This window comes from Scardinius erythrophthalmus, assembly GCF_964197995.2.
Source record: "Scardinius erythrophthalmus genome assembly, chromosome: 14".
In the NCBI taxonomy this organism is placed as follows: Eukaryota; Metazoa; Chordata; class Actinopteri; order Cypriniformes; family Leuciscidae; genus Scardinius; species Scardinius erythrophthalmus.
Window position 1 is genome coordinate 10,860,152 of NC_138234.1, and position 16,952 is coordinate 10,877,103.

At 38.9% G+C, this 16,952-nt stretch overlaps 1 long non-coding RNA gene across 1 annotated transcript in view; it reads right to left on the reverse strand.

Annotated features, from left to right (window-relative positions):
• The window catches only part of LOC308701967, a 756,660-nt gene that overhangs the window by 495,699 nt on the left and 244,009 nt on the right, over positions 1–16,952 (reverse strand). The gene's annotated exons all lie outside the window — the stretch shown is intronic.

Here is a 16,952-nt window from a genome sequence, read left to right on the forward strand (position 1 = left end):
ACTTCTTCAGACTGATCTTCCTCCTCTTCTTGAAGATAATTTGCCCTCTTTGATTGATTTCCTCTCCCCCATTTCCAAAACGTCCTTTCTTTATCAACATCAGTTTCTTGTGGTTTCATTCTACATACTCTTTTCACATGTCCAATTTTACCACAATTATAACAATTTTCGTTGGCAAATCGACAGTATTTTGGCCCATGGTTACTTCCACCACATCGATAGCACATTCCTGTAACACTCAACTTTTTTTTTTTTTTTGTGTCCATCTTGAAAACTGTGGTACCCATTCGATTTCCTTTATCTTTATGCAAATCAGCCATATTCTTATTAGCAGCCTCAATAGCCTGAGCTTTCTTTAGCGCTGTCTCAAACGTCAGTCCATCCTCAGCCAGTAATCTCAGTTGTATGCTGTCATCATTAACACCACACACGAATCTGTCTCTCAGCATAACTGTGAGCGTGTCTCCAGCATAACTTGTGCCAGCTTCCTCAGTTCGGCCACATATTCTACTATGTTTTCATCAAAGCGTCTGTAACGTGGATTAGAAGATTAGAAGATTAGAAACCTTTATTTATCCCACAATGGGGAAATTCGTTTGAGGAGAAAAATACAGCATAACATTAGGAGAGATGAGGAGAAAAAAGGCAACCCCCAGACTATGCTCCTGTAAGGAGTACAGTTTGGGAACAGTAAAAAACACCTCAGCAACATTAGCACATAATCAGTACACAACATGAACACACAAGACTTGCAACAGGGGAGGGGAGTGGGGAATGGAGGTAACCCAGCATTGGCAAGCAGCCATCCGGTCCTGCAGCCATTACGGCGCTGGTCAGACCCGCCTGTCAGACTGGGGGTACAAAGCGTCGAAGGCGAGGGATGGGGGGTGGGGGAGGGTGATTGCATATCTGTGTATATGTAAGAGTTCGTGTATGTGTAGGCCTGGAGAGTCACTACGCCTGACATCCTAATCTAGATGCCTCAGTCCGCAGGATGTCATAGCGATACACAGCAGTTGCCATGGAGTCAACCTTGATCAGGTCCCAGACAGAGTCAACAATCAGCAGGTGTCAGTGGGGAGTGGGGGAAGGAACGCAAGAGCGTCTCGCTGCAGTGCTCTTCTGGAGGAGTTGTTGTTGCAGCAGCGGCCTCGGCCAAGGCCAGTGCTGGTAGAGAGGGGGCCGAAAGCAGATAAGATTGGTGTTGTTTGGTCTTGGGACGAGTAGCCGCATTCCAATTTACACAACTATTCCCCTGGTCCATTTGGGTCTCCACGATCATGACGGGCAGCCTTGTGGGGTTTTGGACAGCTGTCACTGTCTTCTTTATTCCTCGATAAACCAGGGCAATGCCTAATCCAAACAGCAGAAAACCTGTTATCATGGTTCCGAATAGGTAGATATCTTCAATGTCCTCCACGGAAAGAGCCGCCAGACACACGACCCGCTACCTCTCCCACGCGTCCATCGTGTAGCCAGCTGCGAACGTTCCAGCAGGGCAGTCAGGTTCCCCCGAACCCAAGCTTCTCGTCGAGAAGATGGTGTCAATTGCGTTGAGAGACCAGTTGATCAAATCCATAATTTCTTAGTTTGGAGAGCAGTGCGGAGAGAGTCTCTCAAAGTACAAGACAGTAGACTAGACGAGACGAGAGGAGCAAAGCAGGGGAGATAAGGGAGAGGAGGGTAAGAAAATGCGACCGCCTTCGCTGAGAGCCAAAAGAAAGAAACACATCCACCTTTGAACTATTTCACTGGGCTTCGGATTAAAGTGATTTTTCAGCACACTCACCAGGGCCCGGTTTCCCGATAACGCTCACTCTTAGCGCGCTAAGAGAGCTCGAAAGATATATCTTACCAAAGGTGTTTATGTTCCTAAGTGTGTTCCCCGAACCATACCTTAGGAAGCTGCTTAAGATATACCTTCCTCCGTGCGATGTTACCCGGCGCTGTCCGTGGCGATGGTGCTGAATTGTTTGATATCGATGGCCGGACAATCAATTATTCTCTCGTGCAGGGGCTGTTCATGTGAGAAAGCGGTGATCTTTATAAATGAAGCACTTCAGAAATAGTTGAAATTGCAATTTATTATGATTATTGGATATTATAAAAAATAATCCAAACTATAATAGCCCAGCCTACATATTTTAAAATTGTAACATATATTGCTGCCACAATAACCTTTTCAAAAATTGACGTGCCTTCTTCTCTTTCCCATTTTTGTTCGCTGAGGTGGAGCTGCGATGAAATATTGTTCTTGTAAATACTTTCCAGCATTTCAGTAATAAAAGTTTACAGCTTGCGTACGGTGCTCGGCAGTGATCAAAAAGGATTTAAACCGTGAATTTTGAATCTCTTGTAAACTCAGAGATGTGGATTCAGACGGCAGTTAAATTACCACACGACCTGTTTGTCAAAAAACAGAAGGTACTAATTTGGCCAGGGATTTTTACGCGGGTTGGGTGAGAAAAACACAGATATTATGGATTCGGACGGCACTAAAATCACCGACTTACCCCTGTAAATGTTTAAAATACCGGATGAGCCCATGAGAAACAATATTAGCGTCCGAATAGGACTTAACTGACAGTATAGCCTATGCTTTCACTGGCCTTTAAAATATCGTTTAAATTAAATTAATAATATTGTATAATAATATAATTAAAAATCTAACAACAATCAGTGTATGACAATTTTATTCTTTGCATGAAAACACTTGAATTAGCCTAATTTAATACTGTCTGGGTGTATTAAAACTTCAGAATTATATTCATATAACGTTAGACCTGCAACAGTGATAAGGTAAAGCTAAGAGTGGTCCAGACTCCAGACCAACCTTACGAAAGTGTGACTTATAAAAGATATACTTAGCGTACGAACGTTTCGGGAACCGTCCCATAAGGTTAATCTTGAGAGAGGTTAAGGAATAGGTTAAGAACTAGGCTACTTAGAGATAAGAACGCTTTGGGAAACAGGGCCCAGATCCTCATAACTTTTTGATACAGTTTTGATAAAATTTCAACACCTGTCTCTCAGGACTCATCAGTGATGTACAGTAGCCTACGTCTGAGCTCCCACACAGCCTCAACAATATGACTCGTTTTTTCTCTTCAACATAATTTGCCACGTAAAAAATGGTTCAATATTTCACAATACTCACCCCATGATTGTGACTTATTATCAAATGGTGTCACTGTCACGCATCCCACCATGCCAGCCATGTTCTGTTCAGTCAGTACTATAGGTGGTAGCGATTAACTTTCATCAGCTCACCCAGTTGGCATCTGCTTTTTATTTGCACTCAGGAAACTACGCAGCTGCTCCAAAGTTCTGACTTTTATCCTCGTCACCATTTGTTGTATCGTAGATACCAATTAAAAACGGAAACTTCTGGATGGTCTCTTTTTTATTAGGACTCGCCTCTGTAGCCAGCAATACACACTGCGCGTTCTTCTCCAAAAGTGCTACAGCCCACAAACACAGTGCGCCACCGCCCCCTACTGGACAAACACACCTGCCATAGAAGCTGTGCTGTCATTCTTTTGAGCATTTTCATAGGCCATACATCAAAACAATCACCCATCACCCCCAATTTGAAGGCTATGTATGTAATAAATCAATAGTAACTAGATAAATAGCTCAAAAGTGCAATAAACAAAAAACGATCCTTGTGGCAAAGTATTACTTTCACAAACAAAGGTTTCTTAAGAAAATTCCTACTTTTAATGATTTCTAAAGTAAAATATTTAATCAAGTCACTAGAATAATTGACAATAGAAAATTTAGGCCTACAATTTTCCTTTCAAGTTATATTATCAGCATTAAAATTTGAGTAAATGTAGCCGTGTAAAATGTAAGGGATGATGCCACCCTTCTAGAACATTGTGCATTTACGTTTAAATTGTAACATATTTAATGGAATTACAGTGTAATTAGTGTTAGCTCACAGTTTTTGCCTTATTCAGTGCATTAGGTGAGGGGAACTGATAATATTAATGATTCTCATTTCTTTATCAAAACACAAAAACTGGTACAGTTGGGGAGAGAAATGTGGTATTTTTTAATCTCTCTATTTAACCCATCTCATGGTGTGTGATGCTGAACTATCATGTGAGTTTCTAAAGGATTTTGAATTCTTTGCACAGTTATGATGAACAATTATATTTTATGAGCAACAATAGCATGCTCAGGCTCCGTGGCCTTACGCCTAATATTAAATGTTTTTTTTTTTTTAAACAATATGATTTAAATGGTGATGAGTGTACTGTTGTGATGTATTTTAAAAAGATGGATAATAGATATTGTTCAATTTTTCTGACAAAGAACAAAAGATAATGTAAATTACAGTATGTACAATGTTTTTTTACTTTATTAATTGTAGTGCACAGTGTTTATTATAAGGGGGTAGAATCCGCAGCTCAGTATCACTACTCACTACTCATGAGTACTTTTAAATCAGCTACTTTTTACTCTTACTCAAGTAGTTTTTTGGACAAGTACTTTTTACTCTACTCTCACTACATTTTTTGGAATGTAATGGTACTTTTACTTGAGGATATTTTTTTCAGTAGTCTTTCCACCACTGATCTTAGTTAATGTTCATTTCAACATTTAATAATACATTATTAAAATCAAAAGTTGCATTTGTTAACATCATTTAATGCACTGTGAACCATCATAAACAATGAATCACTATTTTTATTAACTAATATTAACAAGCTTAATAGATGATTTAACAGTATTGCTCATTGTTATTTATATTTGTTACAAATATAATATATGTTCTTTTTTTACAAATGAACATAAAAAGTACCCAAATAAGACTGAACCTGTAATTGGTAATTTAATGGAAAAGTGTTAACATTTCTTCTGACGTCTAAGATCTCTCTTTTTAATTTCTCTAATTGTCTCTGTTTCTCAGATTCCACTGGAAAAGGACTGAATGAATCAGCAAGTATAGTGATGACACAAGATTCCTGATGGAGTACAGCAGGGGACGAGTTCAGTTTGATGAGATAAGACACACACACACACACCAGTGTCAATCACTCTGACATCATCAACAATGGAGCTCCGTCTTTTTTATCAGCCTTTAGAATCTGTCCACTGAAAGTGAGAAATGACCCCTGTGCTGTTGTTAAAAAGTGACGCGGAGGGTGCCAATACGTGAGTTGGGAGTGAGAACGTGTTGGATTGTAAGTGGAAATGCTCTTGCATTATAGAATATTTTATGCACATGTCAGTTTTTATCAAGGAAAATGGTTTGTTTCTTGTCAAAGCCTTCAGAACATTTGGAAAATATGCAACGCGACGCATGAGATTATTGTATGGCATGTTTTCACTCTTTTTTTAAAGACCCCCTTGTGGTGAAAACCAGCTTTTAATGTTCTTTATATGTCTATGTGGTGTTTTTAAAATGCTTAAGGACAAACCATGTGCAAAAATGCGGTTTGAAACACCGTTTTTTCTGACGTCACAAACTAAACTACCCTGTTGTCAATCAGGTCAACGTGCCGGCGGGATCTAGCAGGTTATCCTGGTATATTTTTCTGTTGAACCCTAACCCTACATTTAGCAATATAGTGGGTGAATTATGTATATGATGTATAATTCACTCTTCCACTTAATCTTCTGAATCAGTTTCTGGTTTAAACATAGGCTATATGGCTGAATTAAACCAGTATTTTCACTTGCTATTATGCAGCGTTTTTTTTACTACAGTAAAGTTGAGCGAGTGGATCTCTGTAAGTGGTATTCACTGTAGAGTCAAATGACATCCAGCAAACTGAGCTGGTGTGAGTGAATGGAGGTTGGGCTAATTAGCATATTCATGAATCTGCATATACTAAATGAAGCAAGGCTGTATAGTTACATTCAAGCTATTTAAGACATGAATAAATTTTTTCACATGAAAAAAAAATCCCCATTTTGGGGATCAAAGATGAGTTTTAAGGGATAAAATCATTGACTACAGGGGGACTTTAAAGCTTGAAGGTCACCATTTACTTCTATTTAAATGGACAAATGGACAGGTTTTTTTTGTTGTTTCTCCTTTTGAGTTCCGAAAAATGAATGTAATAATTGTAGTGGTGATCGTATCACAAAAAAAAAAAAAAAAAAAAAAAAAAAAAACACTTGAGGGAATTTGAATTCGTCTCCAACACGTAATGGCGCAAGAAATCAGGTCTGCCATGGTATTCGCTTGACACTTTATTTTATGCAGAGTAAAATGACTTACAAACACTGCTGCTTGCATTGCTGATGTAAATTGAGCTTGTACGTATGCAAGCAACAGTAAACATGATGCTAATAGCTGGACATGACAAAATCCATCACGAACATGCACGCATGCACGGTTGAAAAACTGTGTGGCTTCTCCAGATCCTAATTCCCTGTCGCTATTCCCCTGTCACTTCCTCATGTAGCCTCCATAACCACTGTGATGCCCTGCCTATGCCCCCTGGTGTGCAGGTGGAAGAGCGTCACCCCCATCTAACTTACCACCAACAAAAAACATATAACACATATCAAAATTGGCTACAACAATAATAATGATGCAACAACATCAGAGTGAGTAAATCACTGAATGTTCATTTTTGTGTGAACTATCCCTTAGACAGTCACAGAAAAATAAGTTGTGAAGGAGTAAATAAAGTCCAAGTGAATGAAAGCCGCCATATGTAAATAATTATGAAATATGGCAGTGTTTTACATGAGTATTAGTTCATTTTATGTTTTTGAAACAACTTTTGTATTCTTATATAAGCAATATGCCTATTGTTGGATTGGAGGATGTTTTCTGAACTTTGAATTGACACCATTAGTGCTGTAGTATTGGTATAGTTTTTTGTTTGTTTTCACTTGCACTGACTCAGCTTTAGTACTTACAGTAATGTGGTATGATATCATATTGTGTTGTGGTTTGTAAGTAAAATTTACTTCTGATTGTATTATTCTTTTTTGTAAGTCATTTGGATAAAATCCTTTGTTAAATGAATAAATGTTTGTTTAAGATATTGTTATTATACCACTGGACTATATGATCTTTCTGTCATCCGTCATGAATCGTGTCTGTCCTCTACTGTGCAATGCTGATGGTTCTTTAGGTTCACAAAATACAAGTAAATATACATTTGTAGATGAGCAGTTTTTATTTTTTAATATCATGTCATGTGAAATATGATGGTTGTCACAGTGTCTGGTGGTTCCCTGGGTTAAACACTAGAGGTGCTCAGTTTTCACGGTGTCTATGCATTCTTACTACAATTCCCATGATGCTGTCTGTCACTGATTGTTCATTGCCTTACAGCTGTTTCTCGTCACCTTGTTAGCACTTGTGTATATATACCCTAGCTGTGTCCCAATGTTGAAGGCTGCATCCTTCGAAGGACGCAGACTTCAAGGATGCAGCCTATGCGTCCTCTGAAGGACGCACCATGTAGCCTTCCTAGGATTTCCTAATTGTGCAACCAGGTGTTCCCGATCACCGCTCCTGGCGCCAAGCAACGGTGCGAGAGGACAGCTGCTATCCTGATCATTCATTTTGATAACTGAGTAAACAGCTATGGAGCCAGAATTGGCTATTGTCATTTTTATGTTTTATATTTTACTGGAGGTCATGGTGTGCCCCGGCGCTGCCGAATCATGTATTTTCGGTTTAGCCCTGTTTGAATACAAAACCCAATTTAATATAAAAAGTCCAGTATTTCTCGCGCTCGTCATCTGCAGCTGTCACGGTTGCCAGGCGACAAGAACAATCCTTCGTAGGCTAGACCGGTCCGAGCGCTTCAGATGCGCCCTTTGATATGGGACGCTGCTGTAGTTAGCAACAATTTGTTAATATTGTGACAATAAGCCTACATTTTGTTACTTTAATTTTCGGAACTGCATATTTCGTTAAGTATTCACTTACAAATGTGAAGTAACCTGAAGTACTTTTTTCCCTCACATCACAATGTGATTACATTACACTACACAAAAGTATATAATGTAACAACCAGATATTACTGTATATTGAAAATATACAGAAGTAAAATGCAACATAGCCTACGCAGTAATGCAGTAGTAGCCTAACATAAATGCAGTAGTTATTAAAAGTACTTTTTTCAGAAAGCCGTCGATTGAATCAGCCCTGCAAACCTGTTGGTAGACAACTTAGTGGATAGTGGAAATATGCACTTTAACACTCTGGAGACCATCCCAGATGATGTCCCACCAGCAGGAGGCCTTACCAGGGGCAGCCCATCCCGGTCCAGCAGCTCCAGCGTCTCCCTGCTCAGCTCAATAGAGTCTACATCATTTTTTTTTCTTATTTTATGTATTGTAAAATTAAATGTTTATTTTATGTTGATTTTGATATGTTTAACATATTTTGTAAATAGTTGGAAAAAGTACCCCTAATGTAGCCTATAGAACAAATGATTTTCATTTACCAATTTTATTTGAAAAAATAAAAAGGTATAGAATTTGTTTCATGCAGAAAGTATTACTGTCATTACAAAAATAAACAATGTCCAGAACAATTCATTCTCTTTTATTTACACAATTAAAGTTGCATAAAAATAAATGTACATCATTTTTCTTTTAAAAAATAAAAGTTAAAAAAGTTAAACAAGAATATGTAGAAAATATATATATTTTTCAATCATTCTCTCAAGAAGGGAAAACAGCCTGTCCATCCTCTTCCTTCTTTCCTGTGCACTCCTCGCCTCTGCCTCCCTCTGTAGTTGCATTTCTTCTCTGATCAAGTCCAAAAACTCGTCCTGTCTCGCCGCCTTTGTGCTGGTGCTGCTGCCCCTGGCTCCTCCTCACCGTGGGCACCCACTACTGAACTCGGCCCTGGTGTGTCCTCAGGGATTGAGGCGATGAAGACAGGGGGGTTGGTGCAATGCATCTGTCCCAACACCTCATCCATGAGGACAAACCAGGGCCAAGCTTCAGCAGTGGGTTTCCCACTCACACCCTCTCCTGTCCCAGGACACTTGCAATCCTAAAGGCAGAGCAAATGAACCATGGCTTGTTAACAACAACAGGACAATACATTTCAGCAAAGATGTGTGTACTTTTCTTTATATATATATATATATATATATATATATATATATATATATATATAGACCCATTTTTTCCTGAATTGTTCTAAAAAAGCAGAAAAGGGTACTTAACACAGAGGAGCAATCTTAAGTGCATTGTTAACACTGCAAAATATGACACATCAAGACATGCATACAAAATACTTAAGAAATCATATTTCTGTATACTAAAATTTGGTTAAAACCACATAGCTTGCATGACAGCACTACAAAAACACATAAAAGTGAAACCCCATTGCCTTATCTACTGCTTTTCTTATTGTTTTGGGCTTTATTGGGTGAGTGATATTTCTTATAATACACAAGTGCAAATATTACAAATAGGTCGTTAAACTAATAACGTTATTAGCCTACCACAAGTTTTGCCTAAAACTACCTGATAAATGAAGCCACGCAATGGTGACGAAGGAGTTAAGAAGAAGTTTATAAGAAAATTTAACTCTGGTTTCGCTAGCTATTTGAGTAAATGAAAACATAATACTTACATTTAAATGTGAATTTGCTGTCCACCACCGATCTCTAGTCTCGGCCGCCTTTAAAAATAAATAAATGCTGTCGTCAACGGCGCGCAATGACTTATGGGGTAGAATAGGCCGCTAATGCTGCGTTCCAGTCCAAAACTGTCATGCCCTTCACTCGCAAACTTCCCTCCGTCTCGTTCACTCGGATGTACGTCATTGCGAGTGCCCACTACTGGCGGAAACTGCAATGGGCTGAACTGGAACGTCCTAAGCCCTTGATCACTTGGAATCAGCTGTGGAGTTGATTTATTATTTACATTTTTTTTCCTTTAAGAATTTGTTTAATGCAGCATCCAAATATTTATGTGTGTTTGGGTTGTTTTAAACAAAAAATATATATAATTAATATATCATAGAGTTGTCTGTTGTGGTGGTGATTAGATGAGATATGTGGTGACGTCACAATCGTACTGCATTGTGGGACATATAGGTGCCTGAAGTGTACATTTGAAGCAGACTCGCTCCCTCGGTCAAAATCGAGGGAACGAGGGTCTGTCCATATAAACTTCCCTCGTCCACTTCACGAAGTGGAACGCACTTCAAAATGGCGGCAGGGATTCCCCCAAGGGGAAGTGCTTAGGGAAGTTCGCAAGTGCGTGTCTAAAAGTGGACTGGAACGCAGCATAAGTGTCCATTTATGTATCCTTCTTTTCACGGGGAAACGAAGGGTGCATTTGGCGTCGCTTTTGAATCAGGGAAGCCTTCGTCGCGGCGCGATGACGCAACCGGCCTTCGAATACGGCCTTCGGAGGATGGAGAATTGAATTGGGACAGCCTTCATCGAGCCGCGGTGACGCAATCGGCCTTCAAATGCGACCTTCCAAGGATGCAGCCTTTGAATTGGGACGTCCTTCGTCGCGCCGCGGTGACGCAATCGGCCTTCAAATACCGCCATCCGGCCTTCAAATACGGCCTTCGAAGGACGCAGCCTTCACTTTGGGACACAGCTCCTGTCTGTTTCAGTGTTTGTCACGGAGTCCTTGTCTATTGTCCCCACACTTCTGTTGTTAATTCGAGCCTGTTTCTAGTGTTTCTTTTATGTTTTTGGCTTGCCTTTTGGATTTTGACCTTTGCCTGGACTGGTTGTGAGTCCAGGCCCTTTAAATAAACACTGCTTTTGGATCTCTAGTGATGGCCAAATGAAGCGTTTCGAAGCATTATTGCTTTCTGATACAATTGTGTCGAAAATGGTTCATTACTCGAAGCTTTATTCGGATAGAAATTGCAGCACCATCTCCTGGTGAAGTAAATGTAATGCAACAAAGCTGACAACCATAAAATGCAAGTAACGCCCCATTTATTACGTGTTTTTACCGAGGCGATCAAAGCTGAAACAGTGTTAGTGCTGTGAAACTCATTTATGTAGGTGAATTTTACAGATACTGATGAATTTCATGTGTTCACCTTGATAATAAAACATTAAGCAAGATGTGTGTGTGTAACTATTTCTTTAGACAAGGACAGAAGATCAGACCAGCTTAAAAAAAAAGTTGGAAACCATCACAGAAATTCTAATGGTTTATATTAAAATAGGAACCATTGGCTTTTACCATTTAAACCACTTCATAATTCTTTTTTTGTAGTGTGTTAGGGATATTCCATTATGATTTAATGCCCCCACTAATACAACCCAACACATATCAGTAGACCCACAGAGACCACTATAATTCCCATTACAACCAATAAAATTCCCATGAAAACCATTAAATCCAATAGAATTTCTGTAATGGTTTCTATAGGTTTTTTTACCTTCACTTTTATAAGAAATACAGCCGCCAGGTTTCAAACCTGTCAACACTGGATTGGGCTGTCAAAGCAGTCAGGTGGTTTACTACAGGAGTGAACCAGTGTGTTTGCTTCAGAAGTCATTTTCACGTGACTAGTGACGTAATGATACAAGCTCCGAAGCAGTGGTTCATTGCAAGGACCGTTCGAGTTTGAAGCAAGCTTCGGAACGTCGGTGTCAGACGTAACATCACTATGGATCTCTAATTCCCTGTTTGTGCGTGTCGTGACACTGGTATTTTCAAAGATTGATGCACAAAATCAAATCTTCAGAGACCAGATTGAATCTGACCACAGATACAGCAGAAATCTGGAGAATTACACAGAGAGAGAGAGAGAGAGTTTTGTACTTGAAACCATAATCTGGCCAAATACTTTCAGGAAAAAGCAGTAAAAACTAAATTATCATCTAATTGAATTAATTAATCAACTAAACCAGGGTTTCTCAAACTCGTTCCTGGAGGGCCACTGTCCTGCACAGTTTAGCTCCAACCCTGATCAAACATACTTAGCTGTGAGTTTCTAGTGATCCTGAAGACATTGATTAGCTTACTCAGGTGTGTTTGATCAGTGTTGGAGCTAAACTCTGCAGGACAGCGGCCCTACAAGACCGAGTTTGAGGAACCCTGAACTAAACCAATTAATCCATGAACACTTACATTTCATTTAAAGTTCCATCTTTAAAAAATGATATTTGGAAAATCTTCCTCTTGGGAAACAGACCAAAACATCTTGCTAACATGAAAACCTCTAGTCAGAACAGTGTAATATGATGTTGCATGTGAGGGGTCAAGGGTCACAGGTTTACAGGTCTGCTGAAAGAACATCCTGACCTACCAGCTGACAGTTATTGCTCAACCCAGAACGGCCTAAGCCTGGTTCGAAAATATGTGTTTTAAGGGCTGCCTCCGAATATTTATTTATTTATTTATTTGTCTACTACAAGCCATTCGTGGACAAATCGCCCCTTTATATGAATTTAATTACGCTACTTTAATAGGCTATATCCTACAGGATAAGCGTTATGACCGCACGCATAAAGCTTGCCACAAAGAACTGGTTAAAGTAATGATTATGAATGTGTCTAAATTATTAAGGAGACATTTAATTGTTTAGTAATAAACTGGTGTTTTCTGTGTCGCTGCAAAGACGCCAGAGAGAAGTGCACATTTCATATGAATTAGGCTACTTAATATAATTATTTTTTTTTGGTTTGAATATTTTCGTTTAAAAGTAGACATTTCAAGCTTTCTGTAATATAGCCTATAGCCTATATTTCTCAAATCTGTGAGAAACAAGCGGAGTTTCGGCGCCCTCCAGTTCACATGCAATGCAAGTGATCGTGCACATTGTCTGCATATTTGCTTCTTATTAAATACGGGCAATTGATTGATAAAACAATCAAAATTAAGGAGATAACTCTTATTGAACGTGTGAAGTTTGGGGTAGATTGGACATTGTATGCTTAAGTTACAACAACTTCCTTTAGCTTTTCTAGCATGCTTTAGAACTTAGCTAAGTGTTGCTAGCATGTTTCTTGCATGTTACATATTAAATTTGGGGCAGATTGGACATTCCATGCCTGTGTTACAGCAAATTCCTATTTAATTGCAGCAATAGCATGCTTTAGTGTTTGCTAGCATGTTTTAGCATGTTTCTAGTATGTTGCTAGCCTGTTTAGCACCTGCTGGCACTTTTTTATATGTTATTAGGAGACCACAACAGTGTTAAACATGTCACTTCCTGTTGCCAGCAGGTGGCGTTATGACTATAACTGAATATGAGCATGGACGTGTGTTCAGGACAGAACTCTTAAGTTTGGGGCAAATTGGACATTCCATGCCTCAGTTACAACAACTTCCTGTTTCATGGCATTAATAGCATGCTTTAGCATTTCTAGACATTTCTGCTGCAGTTCAAATTAGATTATTTTCATCTGCTGTGATCAAATCTCTTTTGTTGTTTCACAAGTTCCTTTGTCCATATAATTTTTAAGATAATAAGGTTAAGTATATTTGGCTTGCTGTAGTGGAGGGGCTCGAGGAAGCAGCTTCAACTCAAGCTTATAGATAAACCCCCCAGTGGGACTACTAATGCTTAGATTATGAGTATGGTAGCTAGCAAGATGCCTAAATTATGTAGGTTATTATGAGGAGTCACGAGGCTCCATTTGAGAGCGGCGTTTCATTCACTTCACCCACCCCCCAAACTAGACGACAACGCAGAAAGGGTCACAATAAAAAGTCTGTAACTAATAATGCTGCAGAAGCGCTTTCTGGGTTACTAAGGAATATGACTGTATAACAATATTGTTCTGAATAAAGAGTTTTCTGTCCATTGCTGCTACTCTCAAGTCACATGAGAGAGCAGTGACAAGGGTCTTTGTCCATACATACAGGAGAGCTATTGTATCTTCTGGGGAAGTACCGCTGACTGGACAGCAGTGGCGGCTGGTGAAAAATATCTTAGGTGGGGCTGTGTCATATTCAAACCATGGGAGTAGGCTATTAGGCCTACTTTCTGCACTTGGTATGTGTATTGTGCTTTGATGTTTATTTTGTTCTATTCCTTAACCCAGTCCCAGTGGTTCTCAAACTTTTTAGAGTTGTACCCCAAGAGGCTTAATATCCTTCTGCGTACCCACACTCTTCAGTCACACCTTTTTCAGTAAGGGACAATATTTGCCCCCTTAAATCGATTTTTTCAAGTGCATTTTTACCTTTACAAATACCTTTATAAAATAAATAATGCTTTAAATAAAAAAAAAAAAGTTAAATAGATAAATATGCAATGATGGTAAAAACGAAGTGATGCTTTTAAATATTAAAACCGCCAGTAGGTGGTGAGTCATTCAGAAATGAAGCAAGTGGCAGTATTTATGAATTAATCATTGAATCATTGACTCTAATGATTCGTTCAAAGCCGCAGATTCGTTTACAAACACTGCTGTGTGCTGCAGTTCTGCTGTGGCTTTCGTTGGAGCTATTATTTTATTGTAAAAATACTGACAACTGTGTTGAAAATGAACATCACTTAATATTAATATTTCGTTTGTTGAACTGTTGCATAAAATCAATGTGACATTTGCAATCATGTGGATCTTCATGTGATCAACATTAAACACAGGAACTCACACAGGGTATGTCTTTGTATCGAAGAGAGTTTGAATTATATCGATCTCCATGCACAGCCTGTGTCTGTCTATATTTGTTATTCATGCTAGTAAGTGCTAAATCCTTACTTTTACAAAGGTAACGTACATTGTCGAGAACGGCAGTATAGCGCGATTTGCCGAGGCAGCAATCTGCACGAGACCTGTCATATACACGCTGCGTAAACGCAGACAGTTTTGACCGCAAAATATGAGGTAATTTGATCGGATGTCATGTATTTACAACATTTAACCTGAGAGAAATGCATGCTCAGTTTAAATCGTATTTTAAGATGAGGTAGCACTAGTATTAAAGGAACGGCAAAATTCAGCATTTTGTTCCCGCACCCCCTCACCTCACCGTTTGAGAACCACCACAAACCCAGTTTGAGAACCACTGCCTTTACATATCTTTGTAAAGCGAAAAATAATAATAATATTACAAATAATTATTAGTATTAACCACCCAAACACAATTTAACACAAACTGCATGATACCAGTGCTCTGTCAAAAAGTCAGTAATTATTTAATGCCATATATAGAGTGTCGAAGTTATGACGTCACTTTGTAGGCTAAAACGCGGAAGTGAGTTAGCATTTTAGCACTTCCGGTTCCCTCGCCCTAAAGTCTATGGGTTTTTTGAATGGGTTTTTGCTAAATCGGCTGAAATAAGGTCTGTGGTTAACAAAGCCTCTAAATATTTTCACGTTTTGATCTATGACATAAAACACACCAGTTATAACCTGCTTGTGATTTTTTTTTTTTTTTTTTTAACTTTATTGTGTCTTAAAAACGGTGGTTGCTAACAAGTTGCTAAAAGGGACTACATCCTTTGGCGGAGACTTTAGACGTCATCATGACCAACAGGAAATCTCTCACTGGCCCGCGTTTCAAAAATATGAAGGCTACAAGAACATTTCATCTCCTGAAGGAACTGTGTAATTTTAAATTTCCCCCTTCTATATATTAATTCATATGTTATTATCCTCTGGTCTGTACATGTCATTTTTTTGTTGTGCAGGTTGCACAGTATTTGTAGTGTTCTCTGTACATATTGTCCTGTGCATTGTTCATAATAAAGTTCGTTTCAGCATCACGTTCTTAGAAGTTTACCTTTCAGTTAATATACATAACGTTATATATTTATTCTTTTCAAATATTCAAATATTGTTGTACACAGAATTATGTGATATTAAGGTAACCGATTACCAGTTCTTTATTTCTGTGGAGAGACTGTAGTTCGACAATGGTGTTTTGTTTTGTCCCGAGATGCAACCACAAGTCGTCGAATGAAAGATGCTCGTTTTACCGTTTTCCGTCCGATGTTACCCAGCAGAGACTCTGGGTTCGTGCCGTAAGGTAAGCTCACACAACGATGATTTCCATGTGAACACCGTATTTAACGTTACTGCCTTAATGTGGCCACGACGAAACTTTAATGGTGCATATTGCTTAAAGGGATAGTTCACTTTGAAATAAATTTTTGATATGTTTTAGCTTACCTCAAGGGCATCCAAGATGTAGGTGTCTTTGTTTCCGCAGTAGTTTCAATTTTGATATTTTTAGGTCAAACCGTTCTTGTCTGTCAGTCAAATAATGCAGGTCGATGGTCACTGTCTCAAAACACAAGCACAGAGTCCAAATTAAAACAATTCCCCATCGTCCAAATTAAACAATTCCCCATCGTAAGTACACATTGATGGCCTAAGACACGAAACGAGCGGTTTGTGTGAGAAAACGAACAGTATTTATATCGTTGTTATCTCTTGAACACAGCACACGTCCAAATGATCAGTCGCCTTGGCTACGGTTTCGTTCCAATGAACTGCATGCAGCAAAGGCGACATCTAGTGTATACATCTATACCCGCCCGCGCCGTCAGATCATTTGGACGTGTGCTGTGTTCAAGAGATAGTGTTCACGCTAATGTTACTTTGACGGTCAGATGGAGTTATAAAGGCTAGCAAGAGTAAACGTTTTTCATAACCAAATCAACAGCTAAAATACCTTTTGTCTTTCTCTTAAAATATCTAAAAGCTTGTTTACTTTGCCACTGTTTAATAGATTAGATCCGCTGCAGTTTTATTAAAGGCTAACGTTACGTCGAGAAATGTGTTTAATTAAAAGATTCAAAATAATACCTGGTTTATTGACTTTTATTGTAACTTGTTTGGATATAATTATAGAAAGGCTGGGTCCTGAACCCTGATATTTGTGAACTTGGCTTTTACCCATTTATAATAATATGATTGTATTTGTAAACAGCATTAGTTAAAGCTGAAGCTTGTGGAAGCTTGATGATGACGTTGATCCGCGACCATGGTGTGCTGTAGTCCGTTTATAGCCTACCGTTAGCATTTTATATCTGACGGCTTTATTTAGGCTTCAAAATGTATAGCCTACAT